This window comes from Triticum urartu, chromosome 3 (genome assembly GCF_003073215.2).
Source record: "Triticum urartu cultivar G1812 chromosome 3, Tu2.1, whole genome shotgun sequence".
NCBI lineage: Eukaryota > Viridiplantae > Streptophyta > Magnoliopsida > Poales > Poaceae > Triticum > Triticum urartu.
The window spans coordinates 703,156,588-703,162,587 of NC_053024.1; positions in this window are offsets into that span (position 1 = coordinate 703,156,588).

Genomic DNA, 6,000 nt, shown 5'->3' on the forward strand with positions numbered 1-6,000 from the left:
GGGGAAGGGGAGTGCATCTACATATCCTTGTAGATCGCTAAGCGGAAGCGTTCAAGTGAACGGGGTTGATGGAGTCGTACTCGTCGTGATCCAAATCACCGATGATCCTAGTGTCGAACGGACGGCACCTCCGCGTTCAACACACGTACAGCCCGGTGACGTCTCCTACGCCTTGATCCAGCAAGGGGAGAAGGAGAGGTTGGGGAAGACTCCATCCAGCAGCAGCACGACGGCATGGTGGTGAAGGAGGAGCGTGGTAATCCTGCAGGGCTTCGCCAAGCACCGTAGGAGAAGAGGAGGACTTGGGAGAGGGGAAGGGTTGCGCCAGAACTTGGTTGTGGCTGCCCTCCCAACCCCCACATATATATAGGGGCAAGGGAGAGGGGGGCCGGCCCCCTCAGATCCAATCTGAGGAGGGGGCGGCGGCCAAGGGGGGGTGCCTTGCCCCCCCAAGGCAAGGGGGGCGCCCCCCCTTTAGGGTTCCCCCAAACCCTAGGCGCATGGGCCCTAGGGGGGGAGGCGCCCAGCCCACTAAGGGGCTGGTCCCTCTCCACATACAGCCCACAGGGCCCTCCGGGGCAGGTGGACCCTCCCGGTGGACCCCAGGAACCCCTCCGGTGGTCCTGGTACAATACCGGTAACCCCCGAATTATTCCGGTCACCGTATGATGACTTCCCATATATAAATCTTTACCTCCGGACCATTCCGGAACTCCTCATGACGTCTGGGATCTCATTCGGGACTCCAAACAACATTCGGTAACCACGTACATCTATTCCCTATAACCCTAGCGTCATCGAACCTTAAGTGTGTAACCCTACGGGCTCGGGAGTCATGCAGACATGGCCGAGACAACTCTCGGGTCAATAACCAACAGCGGGATCTGGATACCCATGTTGGCTCCCACATGCTCCACGATGATCTCATCGGATGAACCACGATGTCAAGGATTCAATCAATCCCGTATACAATTCCCTTTGTCCATTGGTACGATACTTGCCCGAGATTCGATCGTCGGTACCCCGATACCTTGTTCAATCTCGTTACCGGCAAGTCTCTTTACTCGTTCCATAACACATCATCCCGTGATCAACTCCTTGATCACATTGTGCACATTATGATGATGTCCTACCGAGTGGGCCCAGAGATACCTCTCCGTTTACACGGAGTGACAAATCCCAGTCTCAATTCGTGCCAACTCAACAGACACTTTCGGAGATACCTGTAGTGAACCTTTATAGCCACCCAGTTACGTTGTGACGTTTGGTACACCCAAAGCATTCCTACGGTATCCGGGAGTTGCACAATCTCATGGTCTAAGGAAATGATACTTGACATTAGAAAAGCTTTAGCATATGAACTACACGATCTTTGTGCTAGGCTTAGGATTGGGTCTTGTCCATCGCATCATTCTCCTAATGATGTGATCCTGTTATCAACGACATCCAATGTCCATGGTCAGGAAACCGTAACCATCTATTGATCAACGAGCTAGTCAACTAGAGGCTTACTAGGGACATGGTGTTGTCTATGTATCCGCACATGTATCTGAGTTTCCTATCAATACAATTCTAGTATGGATAATAAACGATTATCATGAACAATGAAATATAATATAATAATAACTAATTTATTATTGCCTCTAGGGCATATTTCCAACAGTCTCCCACTTGCACTAGAGTCAATAATCTAGTTCACATCGCCATGTGATTAACACTCACAGGTCACATCTCCATGTGACCAACATCCAAGAGTCTACTAGACTCAATGATCTAGTTCACATCACTATGTGATAAACACTCAAAGAGTTCTGGGTTTGATCATGTTATGCTTGTGAGAGAGGTTGTAGTCAACGGGTCTTGCCATATTCAGATCCCTATGTATTTCGCCAGGGTTTTCCCAGTCACGACGTTGTAAAACGACGGCCAGTGAATTGTAATACGACTCACTATAGGGCGAATTCGAGCTCGGTACCCGGGGATCCTCTAGAGTCGACCTGCAGGCATGCAAGCTTGCATCGACGTAACTCTTTACGTCGAACTCTTTATCACCTCCATAACCGAGAAACATTTCCTTATTCCTCTAAGGATAATTTTGACCGCTATCTGGTGATCTACTCCTAGATCACCTTTGTACCCTCCTGCCAGACATGTGGCAAGGCACACATCAGGTGCGGTACTTCAGCATGGCATACCGTATAGAGCCTATGACAAAAGCATAGGGGACGACCTTCGTCCTTTCTCTTTCTTATGCCGTGGTCAAGCTTTGAGTCTTACTCAACTTCACACCTTACAACTCAGGTAAGAACCCCTTCTTTGACTGATCTATTTTGAACTCCTTCAAAAACATGTCAAGGTGTGCGTTCTTTGAAAGTACCATCAGGCGTCTTGATCCATCTCTATAGATCTTGATGCCCAATATGTAAGCAGCTTTATCGAGGTCTTCCTTTGAAAAACACTCTTCAAACAACCGTTTATGCTTTCCAGAAATTCTACATTATTTCAGATCAACAATATGTCATCCACATATACTTATCAGAAATGTTGTAGTGCTCCCACTCACTTTCTTGTAAATACAAGTTTCTAGCAAACATTGTATAAACATAAAAGCTTTGATCACTCCATCAAAACATATATTCCGATTCCGAGATGCTTGCTCTAGTCCATAGAAGGATTGCTGGAGCCAGCATACTTTTTAGCATCCTTAGGATCGACAAAACCTTTTATTGTATCACATACAACTTTTCTTATGAAAACTGGTAAGAAAACTTGTTTTGACATCCATCTGTAAGATTTCATAATCGAAAAATACAGCTAATGCTATCATGATTCCAACGGACTTAAGCATCGCTACGGGTGAGAAATTCTCATCGTAGTCAACTCCTTGAACTTGTGAAAAGACTCTTTCCCACAAGTCGAGCTTCATAGACGGTAACATTACCGCCCACGTCCGTCTTCTTCTTAAAGATCCATTTATCTCAATGGCTTGCCGATCATCGGGCAAGCCCACCAAAGTCCATACTTTGTTCTGATATATGGATCCTATCTGGGATTTCATGGCTTCTAACCATTTGTCGGAATACGGGCCCACCATCGCTTCTCCATAGCTCGTAGGTTCATTGTTGTCTAACAACATGATATCTAAGACAGGATTACCGTACCACTCAGGAGTAGTACATGTCCTTGTCGACCTACGAGGTTCGATAGCAACTTGATCCGAAGCTTCATGATCACTATCATTAACTTCCTATTCAACAGACGTAGGCTCCATAGAAAACATCTTTCTGTGTTGCATCACTCTTTGGTTGAAGTAAAGGTTCGACAACCTCATCAAGTTCTATCTTCCTTCCACTCAATTCTTTAGAGAGAAACTCCTTCTCGAGAAAGGACCCGTTCTTAGCGACAAACAATTTGCCCTCGGATCTGAGATAGAAGGTGTACCCAACTGTCACCTTTGGGTATTCTATGAAGATGTGTTTGTCTGCTTTGGGTTCGAGCTTCTCCGGCTGAAGCCTTAAGCATCGCAGCCCCAAACATTAAGAAACGACAACTTTGGTTTCTTGCCAAACCAATGTTCATACGACGTCGTCTCAATGGACTTAGATGGTGTCCTATCTAAAGTGAATGCAGCTGTCTCTAACGCATAATCTCAAAATGAAAACGGTAGATTGATAAGAGACATCATAGATCGCACCATATCTCATAAGGTTCGATTAGGACGTCCGGACACACCATAACCCAGTGGTGTTCCAGGTGGCTTCAACTGTGAAACAATTCCACAATGTCTTAAGTGTTTGCCAAACTCATAACTCAGATATATTGATCAGATCGTAGGAATTTGATCTTCTTGTTATGATGATTCTTAACTTCACTCTGAAATCGCTTGAACTTTTCAAACGTTTCAGACTTGTGCTTCATTAAGTAAATATACCTATATCTACTCAAATCGTCAGTGAAGATGAAAAAATAGCGATATCCACCGCACGCTTCAATTCTCATTGGATCACACGCATCAGCATGTATGATTTCCAACAAGTCACTTGCCCGTTTCATTGTACCTGAAAGCGGGGTCTTAGTCATCCTGCCTATGAGGCATGGCTCGCATGTGTCAAGCGATTCAAAATCAAGTGACTCCAAACATCCATCGACATGGAGTTTCTTCATGCATCTTACGCCAATATGACCTAAGCGGCAGTGACACGAGAAAGTGGTACTATCATTATTAACTCTACATCTTTTGGCGTGACCATGTGTATTACCACGACCGAGATTCAATGAACCATTCACATAGGGTGCATGACCATGAAAGGTATCATTCATGTAAACAGAATAACCATTATTCTCTAACTTAAATGAATGACCGTATTGCAATGAACATGATCTAATCATATTCAAGCTCAACGTAGACACCTGATAACATTTATCTAGGTTAAATACTGATTCCGAAGGCAGATGGAGCGTGCGATGGTGATCTCATCAACTTTGGAAACACTTCCAACACACATCGTCACCTCGCCCTTAGCCAGTCTCCGTTTAGTCCGTAGCTTTTGCTTCAAGTCACCAGTAATAGCAACTGAACCGGTATCCAATACCCAAGTGCTACCAGGAGTACTAGCGAGGTACACATTAATAACACGTATATACTTTGTTGAAGTTGCCAGCCTTCTTATCTACCATGCATTTGGGGTAATTCCGCTACCAGTGACCATTCCCCTTACAATAGAAGCACTTAGTCTCGGGTTTGGGTTCAACCTTGGGTTCCTTTACTGGAGCGGCAACTGGTTTGCCATCTATGAAGTTTCCCTTCTAGCCCTTGCCCTTCTTGAAACCAGTGGTCTTGTTAAACCATCAACACTTGATGCTCCTTCTTGATTTCTACCTTTTACGGTCTTAAGCACCGCGAACAGCTTCGGGATCAACTCCATCCCTTGCATGTCATAGTTCATCACGAAGATCTAGTAGCTTAGTGATAGTGGCTAGAGAACTCTATCAATCACTATCTTATCTAGAAGTTTAACTCCCACTTGATTTAAGTGATTGTAGCACCCAGACATTCTGAGCACATGCTCACTAGCTGAGCTATTCTCCTCCATCTTGTTGGCAAGAGTACTTGTCAGAGGTCTCACACCTCTCAACATGGGCATGAGCCTGAAATTCCAATTTCAGCTCTTGGAACATCTCATATGTCTTATGGCGCTCAAAACATCATTGGAATCCCGATTCTAAGCCGTAAAGTATGGTGCACTAAACTATCAAGTAGTCATCAGGATGTGTCTGTCAGGTGTTCACAACATCCACAGACGACGTTGTAGGGATTTGCACATCGAGTGGTGCATCAAAGACATAATCCTTCTGTGTAGCAGTGAGGACACTCCTCGGACTACGGAACTAGTCCGCATCATTGCTTACATTATCTTTCAACTTAATCTTTCTCTAGGAACGTATTGAAACAGGGAGCTACAACGTGAGCTATTTATCTACAACATATTTGCAAAGACAATTTAGACTATGTTCATGATAATTGAGTTCATCTAATCAAATTATTTAATGAACTCCCACTCAGATAGACAACCCTCTAGTCATCTAAGTGAAACATGATCCGAATCGACTAGGCCGTGTCCGATCATCACGTGAGACGGACTAGTCATCATCGGTGAACATCTTCATGTTGATTGTATCTTCTATACGACTCATGTTCGACCTTTCGGTCTTCCGTGTTCCGAGGCCATGTCTGTATATGCTAGGCTCGTCAAGTCAACCTAAGTGTATTGCGTGTGTAAATCTGGCTTACACCCGTTGTATTCGAACGTTAGAATCTATCACACCCGATCATCATGTGGTGCTTCGAAATGACGAACCTTCGCAACGGTGCACCGTTAGGGGGAACACTTTCTTGAAATTTTAGTGAGGGATCATCTTATTTAAGCTACCGTCGTTCTAAGCAAATAAGATGTAAAACATGATAAACATCACATGCAATCAAATAGTGACATGATATGG